The following is a 14252-nucleotide window of genomic DNA, read 5'->3' on the forward strand; positions in this document are numbered from 1 at the left end:
GGTCGCTCCGGGGGCTCCCGGTCTCTCTCAGCCAACTTCCTTCTGGGACCGCCGCCTCCCTCCAGAGCCGCTAGCGTCCCACTGCAGCCAGCCCCGCAGCGCCGGCCCGCAGCCACCGCACTCCGCAGGAGCCGACTTCCCCGCCGCCGGGGCGTCTCGGCAGCCTGCCCTCGGACAGCGGCTGCGGGGCGGCCCCCGCGCCACCACGATTGGCTGCCGGCTGCGCCAGTCAGGAGCCGATGACGCCCCGGGGCTGGCTCCGCCCCTCCCGCCGCGCGGCCCCGCCTCCCCTCCGGAGCCTGTTCGGCTCAGCCCGGGCGCTTCGCCTCAGTCGCTGAGCAGGTCCGTGGACTGTCAGCGCGCTCCGGGCGGTTGAGCCGCGGCGGCCGCCAGGCTTGCCGTACTCCCCCTGAGGTGCCCGCCGGAGCCAATGTGCCCCGGTCCGCTGGGGCGTGAGCAGCCGCCGAGCGGGGGCAACTTGGGACTTAGAACCCACAGCAAGGACGTCGGTGTGCGATCGGGACTCGGCCAGGAGGGTGAGTGGCCGCGCGCCGAGCTAGCGGCTCCTCTCCGCGCGGTTCGGCGGCGGGCGGTCGGGGACGGGACGTGTCCTGGAGCTCCGTGGTCCGTTCGTCCGAGCGTGACCTCTGTGCGGTGGCCAGGGCCGGGCGGGATTCACCCCACGCCAGTATCCCCAGTCCCGAACTTGTTGTTTTCAAAGCATCCCAACTCCGCCCGGGACGCGGTTCCCGTCCGCACCAACTTGGGGTAATTGACTTGGGTAGGTGGGGCCGGGACGCGTCCCCTGCCCCTCTGCGGCGGCGGCACGGAGCGCTGGGGCGGCCTCGGTGCCCGCGGCGTGCGGACCGCGGTTCCTGAGAAATTACCCGCGCGGGGCCGCAAGATCAGACCCGCGTCCCCATCGGGATCCGCAGGCTGAGCAGGGTGGGTGTCAGCGCCAAAGAACCGGAGTGTCCAGCCGGGTTCTGTAGCGGAGGCTTCAGTGCTTTGCAGCTGCTGAGAAGAATTGACAGCACTGCTGGGCTTTGAACTTTGTAAAGTAATTGCTTTCTACTGGCACTTGAATCCATGTCCCTCCTGAGGTGCTCGGACCTCCACCTCTACTCGCTAGGGGTGTCCGAAGGACTTCCTTAGGACCAGGTGGGAGCTGCTGTCGGTTCTGGTGCCCAGAGCCCCGGAGAATCCCAGAGGCTGCAAAAGGGATCACGCCAGCCTGGTCGTGTGGTGTTTGAGCACCTGCGTGTTTAAGTGATGAAGTTGAGTCAGAAATTGACAGCAAAGAACTCAAGGTTAAACCTGACACTCCGTTTGTGACTCGGTCTGAGTTAGATTTTTTTCCCAGCTTAATGCTAAGGGAGTAAAAGCAGCTTGTTTTTCTGAGGCCGACTACATGCATGTTGTTTATGTTATGTGTGGACTAAATAGATTCAGTACGATGTTTTCTTGTAATTCTTATTTGACATGAATGAGAGCTTTTAAAAATACTAGACAGTCAGGTCCAGAATTTGGGGATGTTTAGACCTTTGAAAATACATGAAAATGTTGAGATATATAGTTCTGTATGTGTATATGTAGATGTAGATGCGCATATACACACATATATACGTGTATATGTGTGAGTATGTGTATGTTTAATAGGTGAATGAGGTAAATATTTGAAGGGGAAACTCAACCTTGAACTTCCCTTGGGTCACAGAGATGGACCCTTTGAGCTGTAGAGTGTTAGTGAGTGTGTATGCGTAAGCATGTCTGCATCTGCCTGGTCTGTCTGGGTCAGAGTATGTCCGTGAACTTTACGAGCGTTCAGTTCAACACCACTCAGTGCAGATTCCGCGTTCCTGTTTTACAGCCCAGCAGCCGCCAGCCGGCCCATCTGTTAAAACATAACATGTACACTTAAGTCCGAGCACTGGGGTGGAGCGTGGGTAGGGGGCAACTCTTAGCAGAAACAACATGCTAAAGACAAAGCCTGCCTCACAAGTTCTATTTTCATTCAATATTTGGCCTGAACTTGCAGTTTTGGTGAGGGAGAGAGGGACATGGGAATGTTTGTCTCTACAAACGGCAAACTGCATTTTGTGCAATAATTATAGCCACAGCTTGGGGAAGGGGAGCATGTAGGAGAAAAAATAATAATAATCCCTCGAGAAATGTGGTGCTTGTCACATCACCATGCAACGCTGGTTTACAGCTTTGCAGTATGGCATGTATATCAGAAACCATTTGCTTTTACTTGTTAAAAGAATGCATTAAAACCAAATCGTTTTGCACCAAAAACAAAAGAAAAAATGCACCTTAATACAAATAAACAGAGCTTTATTGCAGAGGCTATAGTTAAGACTGCCATAGTAATTAATGAAACACGCTTTTAGGAATTTATAACTTGGACATATATTCAGTCTAATCACTAGTTGCAATGGTACACAATTTGTAGTTTAAAAATAATAAAAAGGCTTTATCACAAAAATTCTGATGACTAAAAGGGTATGAGAGGAGTATAATAGCTTAATAAGTTCTTGCAGCCAAGTGACTGATACTTTAAAAAACAATAAATTTCTTTAATAGCATAATTACTTTGGTGGCAAAATAAAGGCAGTATTTTTGAGAAGCATAGGTGATATTTTTTCCAATAATTTTATGCTCATAATTACATTTTAATAATGGTGTTCATTATATATGAGCAGAATAAACTGTACTGATTTTTAAGAACCCATTACAAGAACTATTGTTTTCAAATTTATGGTATATAAACATTTTGGGGAAAACATGCAAAACGCCAATCTGTGAGTGTCTTTAAATTTATAACAGACTATATAGACATAATAATTTTCCTACCTTGATATGAATCATCCAGATTAACTAGGCTGTTTCTTAGAAATTCAGTTCTTGGGCTGGACTTCAGTTCCAGGGTTTCAATTTAAGAGTCTAGGGTGGAGCTTAGGAATCTGCATTTTCACAGGCACCCCCAACTGATTCTGATGCCAGGGATCCCTTCATTGTACTTTGAGAAACAGTGGAATGGTGTTAATGACATAAAAGAACAATTATAATCTATGAATTGATTTAACAAATAATTGTTCAGAAATGTCCAGGTAGCCTTTACTGGCCATGTGAAATTTATAGGTAATGCATTAACTCTGTCTTCAACAATGGATCTCTTTTGTCCTATGTTTGAAAGTGTTTTGGAATCATCAGCTATACCTATTCCAGGTCAGCTCTGATTCTAAGGAAGTCTGCCTGATGAAACAAGACCTGATGAATTTAAGACCGCCCCCCACAACCCCAGTCTTAGTTCCTTCACGCCCCACTCTGAGTTTGGTGGAGTCCTAGGGTGCTCTGGGAGTGACTTTGCCAGTTCTAACTCACATGCGTGAGCATTTCCTTCTGAAAGGTAGAATCCTTTTCCTCATGAGGCACCCTTTTTCTCTTTAAAAGCTGTTTTAGAACAAAGCCCTGCACCTCAGCTGGGCTGCTACTGACTATATGAGATCTAGGATCTACTTGGGAAGCTGTGGCTATTTTGCTTGTGGCCAGGAAGAGTGTCTCAGGCCACCCACCCAGAGGACCAGGGATTCTTATTTTCTGAAAGTCACCTTAGGAGTATTTTGAGCTGCCTAATTAATTGGGTAAATAGATTTTCTCATTGTCACAGAGATGTGGATTGAGAATTGTTTGCTACCTCTCCTTTCACTGAGATCACTGTGAATTTTTATTAATTACTGCCAATTAGTTTTTTATTTATCATTTGATACTGACATTTGGATTCTGTTCTCCTATTTCAGACTGGCATAATTCTCCGTTTAAGACTCCTAAATAAGGTTTGAAAGAGAAAGTATCTATCAGAAGTTACCCTTCCCTCTTTCTACCATCCAACTACCTAAAAATCCAAATGACTTCTTTCAGAGGTGAGAAGTATCCTGATAACAAAAGGATGTGGATAGGCCGGGGTATTGAACTTGGATTGTTCCAGACCACTGGATCATCATGGGACTTTTACAGAGTAATTTCTGTTTAAAGAAGCACTTGGCAGGCATGTTGATAGGTCACTTATCTTAACAATCCTTTGAGGACAATGATTTTTTTCTACTTTGTTCCAGATGAGCAAACAGCAGCTACAAAAAAGATAATATTTCGATCTTGTCTTTCATATTCAAAGATGACACCAATAACTGAAAAGTTGGACTTGCATTTTAAATTGTTTTTATTTTGCATCATGGTGATATGCTAGGGTTATGCTTAGTCATTCATATCATCTACAATTTTTTAAACTTTTTCTTCCAATTTTTTCTTATATTGAATGTGATCTTGTAATAGTTTTCCTTATGAAGTTAACTACCATATATAATAATTAGTTCAAGCCAGCCTTGACCCAGAGAGGCAAATAATTTGCTTAAAATCACAGATTACAAAAGCAGCAAAGCCTACATGTAGAATCCCTTAGACCTGTGTTTTAGCCCTGTGCTATGTTCTCTATTGTCATGTTAAACTGCTAATACTTTTACTCTGGCAAAATAGAGTTGCTTATGTTTTATATGCTTAGTTTCTGTGTGATTGAATAGACTTAGAAAAATGGAAAAGCCTAAAATATACTATCCAGAGCCCCTGATCATACAATGGGACTGATTTCTGCCCAGTTAAAAAACTGTAGTAGAATGCTATTTTTCTTGAAACTGGGCCATAGGTCATTGCAAGCTTCTAAGCAATAATTCTATTATAACTTTTTTTCTAGCTATGGCATTCTCCTGGCACGTAACTTTCCTTTGACAAATTCCTTTCAAGTTTTTTATCCTTCTTTTTTACCCTTATTCCGATAGCAAAATCTGCTTGTAAAAAATTTACTTTTTAAGTCAATCTGCCCTCTTAACATCTCCCAGTTCTTCCATTTTAGCCATTTTACTATTTCTCCTCCAAAGTGCCCCCTCAAGTTCCTAACCTTTGCTTTAGTTTCTTGGGTCTAGTAATATCCTTTAATATAGGACAGTCATTGAGCTACAGAAGTTTCACAACAGCTTAAGCTTGTGGATTTAATGACAGCAGTAGTATGAAAAAAGAAAAAGATGAAGGATAATATTGAAGTCATGTTGATATGTGTATCATATTAGATATTCCCAGCTTACAGTGTCAGTGGGAAATTTAAGATCCAGATGAATGAAGTGACAGATGCACTCATCTGTGGCCTCACAGACACTCCTGATACAAGCTGAAAAATATAACTGAAGATAGCATTCTGGGTTACAGAAGGAAAACAAATGCTAAGCTCTGAGAAAAGAACTGGACAAAAAGTGAAGGGTTGGGGGTGGGATTGGTAGCATGGTAGAAAAGAAATACCTCCAGTAAAATGCCAGACAGGGTGGTAAGAAATTTATAGAGGTGTAGATGGTTTGGGGTTTCCTGGGGGCATTGATTCTGTTTTATATTGTCTTCACAACCTGCTCACCCTGCTTGCTTTAAATAATTTATTACAGCAGCAGGCCTTCCCCTGGTTAGTTTCTTTTTTTTTTTTTTTTTTTAATAACTTTTTACTTCTCATCTCTGGGTCTGATCAGAGGCATATATAGTAGTGTGGCTGCTCTGGAAAACTTAGGAAAATCTATGATCAATATCACTATATTATAAAGCCATGGCTGTTCTATTTTGCAGGGTTTTCTTCCCTGTTATATTAACTCAGTATCTATGTTTTTAAAAATATTTTATTAATCTCTGCATAATGTTACTTCTGTGCTTATTCCTCTTGGCTGGAACTATCTTTTGAGTAATCCATCATTGAACCACCATTGATCTAATGATGTATTTATTGCTCACTATTGCAGCACTGGCAAGAAACCCAGTATGGTTCTAAAAATTTGATTAAAAAGAAATCAAGTTTTTGCAATGCATAGCCATCCAATTATGTTAGGAGGTGCTGAGTATATTTTATGCTAAAATATACAAACACATTTCAAGTGAGCAAAATGTGCTATTTTTGAAGGCTTTTAAAACTTTGCTATAAAATAATAGAACAAGAAGAGACCTCATAATTGGGAAAATTATGACTACACTTACCACTCCTGCCAAAGGTAAGATATAGTATTTTTTCAGATTATACCCTTGAACACTAAAATAGATAGACTTATCTTTTTAATTGACAATAATGAAAACAGTGGTGATAAGAACTAGCTCCCAGTCCTTAAATGGTATTTCAGGTAACCACTGCAAATGAAAGTGAGCTGAAATTAATTCACAAATATTAATTGAGTACCTATCATGGGTAGTACTTCTCTACTTAGCCAATTCAGAATTCAGTTCAAGTATTAGTGCGTTTGAGAAGCTTTTCCCTGTCCCCGTTTGATCTGATGTCTTCTTTAGGCAGAACCCTTATCTCCTATATTCTTCCTCTTGGAGCCCCTTGATGGCAGGGACCACACTTTTCATCTTGTAGCTTCTCAAGCAAGGTTACTCAAGAAACAGTTGCTGGGTGCTCTGGAGGCTATAAAGAATTACAAGTGGGAGAGAGATCCAAGATGGCTGATCACTAGCAGCTCGGGATTGTAGCTCCCAGTGAAAACGCAAAGAATGAGAGGACGCCACACCTTCACATGAATTCTTGTTGCTCACGCACCAGGAGATTCCCAGCGGAGGAGCCCCACGGGTCGCCAGTGCGACTCTTGTGACCGGCGAGGCGGTTTGCCGGCACCTCGGAGCGTCGGTTCTTGGTGCAGAGTCAGAAAAGCACCATCAATCTTAACACCGCCGATTTAGTCGGTGCAGTGGGTTGCTCAGCTTTCGGCGCTGAGAATCAGTAAGTTGGACGTCCACTCAGAAACCCAATTACAAAGACGGTAATTGTAAAGACCACAGATGGATAAATCTACAACGAAGGGAAGAAAACAGTCAAAAAAGGCTGAGAATACCCAAGATGAGAACGCCTCTCCCTCAGCAGGGGATCCCAGTTCCTCATCAACAACGAAACAAGGCTTGATGGAGAACAAGTGTGTTCCAATTACAGAAGCAGGCTTCAAACTGTGGATAATAAGAAACTTCTGTGAATTAAAAGAACTTGTTCTAACACAATCTAAAGAAACTAAGAACTTTGAAAAAAGGTTTGACGAAATGTCAACAAGAATACAAAATTTAGAGAGGAAAATAAGTGAATTGATGGAGCTGAAAAACACAATACAAGAACTACGTGAAGTATGCACAAGTTTTAACAGCCGAATTGATCAAGCAGAAGAAAGGATATCAGAGGTCGAAGACCAACTCAATGAAATAAAACAAGAAGACAAGATTAGAGAAAAAAGGATAAAAAGGAACAAGCAAAGTCTCCAAGAAATATGGGACTATGTACACCTATCCTAATCTACGCTTGATAGGTGTACCTGAATGTGACGAAGAGAATGAATCCAAGCTGGAAAATATGCTTCAGGATATTATTCAGGAAAATTTTCCCAACTTAGTAAGGCAGGATAATATTCAACTCCAGGTAATACAGAGAACACCACAAAGATATTCCTCAAGAAGAGCAACTCCAAGGCACATAATCATCAGATTCACCAGGGTTGAAATGAAGGAGAAAATACTAAGGGCAGCCAGAGAGAAAGGTCAGGTTACCCACAAAGGGAAGGCTATCAGACTTACAGCAGATCTCTCAGCAGAAACCCTACAAGCCAGAAGAGAGTGGGGACCAATATTCAACATCCTTAAAGAAAAGAACTTTCAACCAAGAATTTCACATCCAGCCAAACTAAGCTTCATAAGTGAAGGAAAAATAAAGTTTTTTGTGAACAAGCAAGCACTCAGAGAATTCATCACCACCAGGCCTGCTTTACAAGAGCTTCTGAAAGAACCACTACACATAGAAAGGAACAAACAGTATCAGCCTTTCTAAAAAATACCAAAAAGTAAAGAACATCAATATAACGAAGAATTTACATCAACTAATGGGCAAAATAGCCAGCTAATATTAAATGGCAGTATTAAACTCACATATATCATTATTAATTCTAAATTTAAATTGACTAAATTCCCCAATTCAAAGACAGGCAATTTGGACAAAAAACCAAAACCCATCGGTATGCTGCATCCAGACCCATCTCACATTCAAGGATACACAAAGACTCAAAACAAGGGATGGAGAAAGATTTACCAACCAAACAGAGAGCAAAAATAAATAAATAAAAAGCAGAAGTTACAATTTTTGCCTCTGATAAAATAGTCTTTAAGGCAACAAAGATCAAAAGAAGCAAAGAAGGACATTATATAATGATAAAAGAATCAACGCAACAACAAGAAGAGTTAAAGATCCTAAATATATACACACCCAATACAGAATACCCAGACATACAAGACTTATAAAGAGACTTAGACTCCCACACAATAATAGTGGGAGACTTCAACATTAATAATAGATCAATGCGACAGAAAACTAACAACGATATCCAGGACTTGAACTCAGATCAGGAACAAGTAAACGTAATTAACATTTATAGATCTCTCCACTTTACACAAAATATACACTCTTATCAGTACCACATCATGTCAACTTAAAAGTTTAAACGAAATGTTGGTTGGCTCCTTGTTTGTTATTCTCTTCCCTCATTTTCTTTCATGTCTCCATTATTAAGGACAATTACAGGCATACCCATATTTAGACTGCATTCTAGCCCGGGCAACAAAGCAATACCCCCATTCTCTCTCCCTCTTCCTCTTTCTCTTTCTTCCTCTTCTTTATTTTTTTTTCTTATTATTCTTTTTTTCTTTCTAAAAATAAAAAATAAAAAAATAGTAAAAAAAAAAAATTTCAATGCAATCCTTCCAAACTTATGTCTACAGAACCTCCTACACACACACACACACACACACACACACACACACACAGAGCACGCGCGCACACACACCCACTACAAAAAGGATCATTCATGCATTTTTTTAAACTAATAGACTTTATTTCTTAGGTCAGTTTTAGGATTACAGAAACATTAACCAGAAGGTGTGGAGAGTTCCCATATATTCCCATTTTGTTCACTACCAATTTCCCCTATTATTAACAACTTGCTTTGGTGTGGTACATTTGTTATAATGGATCAACTAATATTGAAACTTTATTATTGACTCCGTTCCTCGCCATGTCTTCTCACAAGACTTACAGGATTAAGCGATTCCTGGCCAAGAAAAAAAAAAAAAAAAAAAAAAAAAGAATTACAAGTGAACATTTACAAGATCTTAAAATGATATGCATAAAGATAGTTCACCAAAAATTTGAATGGTAGCAATAACTGAATCCTAGTGCTCAACTTCCAACTTCAGCAGTGATCTCGGCACTTCATAGAACTATTATATCATCCATTCCTGCTCCATACATCTCCAATGTCCCTCTGTTTCATTTCTGCCTTGCCTCCTCCTCTCAGTACCTTCCTGTGGGTCTTCTTCAAGGATGTCTCCAACTCTCACCCTAGGCTAGGTCATCTCTCCTGGTTTCTCTTTTGTTCCCATACCCCTTGTCATATCTAGAAAAGGCAGCTGACTCAAGAGTCTTACTTTGAAACTTGGGACAGCTTCTTTCTAATGTCATTTTAAGTTGAAGATGGCTTGGTTCCTTTTGTCATCCAATGCAGGTGACTAAGCTTTCGCTGTGGGAGGTTTAGGAGACTTTGAAGAGCAAAATGGTTCTTGGCTTGGAGGCTGCTGATGTCCGAAGCTCAGCATGAAGGGGAAGCCTGACATTTGTTAAGGGAAGCTTTTTTTATTTTTAGTTATTTATTTATGAGACAGAATCTCGCTCTGTCACCGAGACTGGAGTGCAGTGACATGATCTCGGCTCACTGCAACCTCCACCTCCTGTTTCAAGTGATTCTCCTGCGTCAGTCTTGCAAGTAGCTGGGATTACGGGTGCATGCCACCACACCCAGCTAATTTTTGTGTTTTTTAGTAGAAATGGGGTTTCACCATGTTGGTCAGGCTAGTCTCAAACTCCTGACATCAAGTGATCTGCCCGTCTTAGCCTCCCAAAATGCTGGGGTTACAGGTGTGAGCCACCACACCCAGCCTGAGGGAAAGGTTTTAAAAAATAATTTCAGCAGATTTTTATTTTATAAACTAATTTTTATAATACAGTTGACCCTTGAACAACACAGGTTTGAACTGGCACAAGTTCACTTATAAGCAGATCAAAAATACAGTATTGGCAGGTTTGAAAGCCACATATAGGGAGGACAGCTTTTGTATGTGCATAGATTCCTGAGGACCTAATGGGGGACTTTATTGGCAGATTTTGCTGTATGTGGATGTCCTGGAACCCATCCCTCATGTATACTGAGGAAAGATTGTAGTTTTCATTTATAAATCTCCTTTTCTTTAGAAAGCACCCTCTACATAGTCATGTTTAACACATGGTCTGATGGCTTAGGTAAACACTAGTCCTGAAAAATGGGTTACTGAGGTCATGTACAGACCATGCATCCATGTGTACAGACCAAGGATCAGGTGAATTAAGTATAACTACCTGAAGGATGGGCCATTAGGATATCCTTTTTGTATTGGATCTTATGGGGCTTTAAATGATTGCAAGAGATCAAGGCCCCTATTTTCTGTCTCATCTGGGAGATTGAGCCTCACTTACCGTACGTGCTTTGTTCTCATACCTGACAAGAAGATAAGAGAACTGAATGGTTAAACCTGGAAGGTCCTTACACATTTAAGGCCACAGAGATGATGAGCAACCCCAGATTAGGTCATGAACTCAAATGCTGGTTTCTCTTGGGTCTTGGAAATCAGGAGCACCTGTTCTTCATATCCCTGGGCTTCTGCTTTTGCCTGTGGATCCGGAGGCTGGGAGGACTCAAAGGACATTCCAGATGAGGGTGTAGAACCAAATATGTGCGGACCCTTTCCTGCAACTAGTAGATGTTCTCCTTATGGAAATTTGCTTTGGCATTTTCCCATATCTGCTTTACAGTATCCTAAATATTAAATCCTATTTCTCTTATGCTTGGCACATATGAGGTTCTCAATCAGAAAGTTCTTACCTTTTGTTTTCCTAATTTCAACTTACCTCCTTAATTCAGCCTCCACCTTCCAATAATGTTTTCTTTCTTTGATATTCTCTTTCCCCATCTTTTCAGGTAAGAACTCCACTTTATGAAAGCTCTGTTACCATCAGTATCACCATTAATCTTTTCCCTTCGAGAGTAATGTATTTTCAACCATTCTCAAAGGACTTGCTTAGAGCATTCCAATGTGATTTTCTGATGGGATATTACGTGCTCTGACAGCCTACACAGTAAAAATGTGATTAGCCTCACAAAACGTCAGTTCTCACCAGCCTTACCCATCCTTGCCAGTGACACCTCCCCCTTATTTGTCTAATCACACTTACTACCTCCCGCTCACTTATCGTTAAGAAGCAAGATCACATGGCTCAACTAGCAACACGCATGTTCATTACAACCAAGGAGATGAGGTTTTCTATAAAATCAAAACAAGTATATACAGAATATGGAGAAGAAGGGCAGGCCTACCCTGATTTCTTTAAAAACAGGACATGTGGACTGATGTGTCTTTTGTTGATCAATTCTTAATTTGTTGTTTTCACTAGCTATGTCCTGTTCCTATTTTGAGGCTGAGTTATTAATTTTATAGCTAATGTCAACAGTTGTCACTTTTTTTATTCCCTTTAGAATTATTGCCAGTGAGTTTAGGGTTTTTCTTCTTCATTTATTTTACTTTATTTTTTGTGTTTTGGGTGATCTACCTAATTAAGTTGTGTTGTTTCTAACCTCTTCGTTTATTTTTCTACTACTCTCCAGCCCCTGGCAACATCTCAAGTTAGATACCATCCTTACACTGAATGAATTTCCACTTTCACTGCAAATTAGTAATGAAGACATTAAGTAGAATCCCGATAGTGACCCTTTCAAGAGCTAAGGCATCATTTACCATTCTGTTTTAATTATGGTCTCTTAGCAAATATTCACCAGTTATAATGTTCACCCTGTTTTCCAAGTAATGTTTCTCAAATACCGTATGAAATTATAAAATCTGTGTGTATATTTTCTGCTCTTCATTATGTGCAAAATTTATAATTCTATAATTTTCTTATAGGAAAAATGCTTATTAGACTGGAATGGTTAATTTTATTTCAAGCCATCCTGCTTTTTGCTTATTGTGAACCATTAGACATTTATGTAATCTTTTTATTTGATTTCATTCCTAACCCCCACTATCAGTTCCCCAAGCAGTAATCCTACTCCATCCCTTGCCTCCACAGTCAGTTATCATCTATGCTTTATGTATGTGTGTGTTGCGGGGCCAGGTGGGGGTTGTTAAATGGATACTTTTTCTGGTCCCTAATATTTTCACTTTTAAAAACTCGAAATGACTGAGAAAAAAATAGCCACTGTCATTTGATGATATCTTAGTCTATTTGGGCTGCTGTAACAAATAGACTTAGTAACTTACAAACAGCAGAAATTTGTTACAGTTTTGGATGCTGGGAAGATCAAGATCAGGTTCCAGCAGATTTGATGTCTGCAGAGGGCCTTCTTCTCCACAGGTGGTCCCTTTTCACTGTAACTTCACGTGGTAGAAAGGGCTAACTAGCTCTCTAGTGTCTCTTTTTATTTTGTAATTATTATTATTGGTGTTTTCTTTTTCGGGGAAGGATAAGGTCTCATTGTGTTGCCTAGGCTGGAGTGGAGTGGCACAGTCTCAGCCCTCTACAGCCTTAACCTCCCAGGCTCAAGCCATTCTCCCGCCACAGCTTCCTGAGTAGCTGCGATCACAGGTGTGCGCCACCACACCCAGGTAATTTCTGTATTTTTTGTAGAGACATAGTTTATCCTGGTCATGAACTCCTGAGCTCAAGTGATCTGCCCAACTTGGCATCCCAAAGTGCTAGAATTACAGGCATGAGCCACCACGCCTGGCCTAGGGTCTCTTTTTATAAGGGCACTAATCCCATTCACAAGTACTCATAATCAATTCTCAAAGTCCCCACCTTCTAATACTATCACATTGGGGATTAGGATTCAGTGTCTTTTTGGGGAGATATAAATATTTAGACCATAAAGATGATTTTTTTCTCTTTTCTGTTCAGGTAAGTCTGCCTCCTTACGATATTGCACCTCTTCTCTGGAATGCTTCTCCACCTTAAACCTCTTGTCCCTGTACAGTGTGAAGCTGCTTTTGCTTCCTTAACATCTAGCCTGTGCCTGGGGTCTATGATAGCCCTATGTGATCTCTATTGAAACTCTTGTACTTGGATAAGAGCTGAGTTGGCTGCTTTATAGCAACAGAAGACCAATGAAAAGTGTTCTTTGTTTAGGTCATGGAAGAAGAACAGATGTCCCAGACAGGTGGGAGGTGAAAGTCAAAGTTATTAAACAGGTAGGGAAAGCCACAAACAGATTATTTGATACTGGCTACTCCTGCTAAAGTACCATCTTTCTGTTGTGGTTTCTAGGGTGTTTCCCCTTGGGCTTTCAGAGTGACTGTGCCAGTGTTGTAAATTAAAATGCTGTCTCATCTCATATCCCAGGATTCTTGAGATTACTGGGCTAGAATCGGAGTACTAGTTCCTGTCCTAGACCTTCTAAGAGACAAAGAAATTAGTGATGTTTCCAAATGGAAATGTCCACATGGAAGTAATGTGGTACACATGATAGGGTATCTTCTGCATACAAAACAAAAGACTCCGACTCAAATTGACAAAAACAGTAAGGAAGTATATTATCTCATGTGAGAAGTAGGGCAGATGGCAGGATTGGTTGATTCAGTGGCACAGTGACATCAAGGAAATAGGGTCCTTTCATCTCTCTGCCTCTGATGTCCTCAGGGACCATTCCAGTCTGAGACTGCTTCTTTTCTTATTTTCTTATTTTCTTCAGCAGTTTAGATGTCACTTGCAGACAAGACAATATCTACAGCACATAAAATGGGTCTGCTGTCCCCATTCCAAGGTCTCCATCTGAAGAATATGAAATTATTTCTAAGAAGAATCCCAGAGGACTTCTCAACTCACTGATCAGAACTGGTTCGTGTGCTCGTCTGTCAATGTCACTAGCAAAGGACCACCATCATTGCCTGAGGGAGGGAGGAGGTGAACTTGAACAAAATTAGGATTCTGTTGGCAAGAAAGAAGTATGTATACATATGTTTGGGGGATGGGGTAGGAAGCTAGATGTTGGCAAGCGGTGTGGTCTACTACTTGTTGTGACTTGGAAAATAACCTCGAAATTCCCCTCGTGACTATCTAGATA

General features: G+C 41.2%; 1 protein-coding gene across 1 annotated transcript in view; it reads left to right on the top strand.

Moving 5' to 3' along the window:
- Positions 1–321: 321 nt before the first annotated feature.
- The window catches only part of MARCHF3 (membrane associated ring-CH-type finger 3), a 154234-nt gene continuing 140303 nt past the window's right edge, over positions 322–14252 (top strand). Inside the window, exon 1 of the mRNA XM_003920643.4 lies at positions 322–536. The gene's annotated coding sequence lies outside the window, so the exon portion shown is untranslated. The remainder of the gene's footprint in view (positions 537–14252) is intronic.

Source organism: Saimiri boliviensis, chromosome 1 (assembly GCF_048565385.1).
Source record: "Saimiri boliviensis isolate mSaiBol1 chromosome 1, mSaiBol1.pri, whole genome shotgun sequence".
NCBI classification, from domain to species: Eukaryota; Metazoa; Chordata; class Mammalia; order Primates; family Cebidae; genus Saimiri; species Saimiri boliviensis.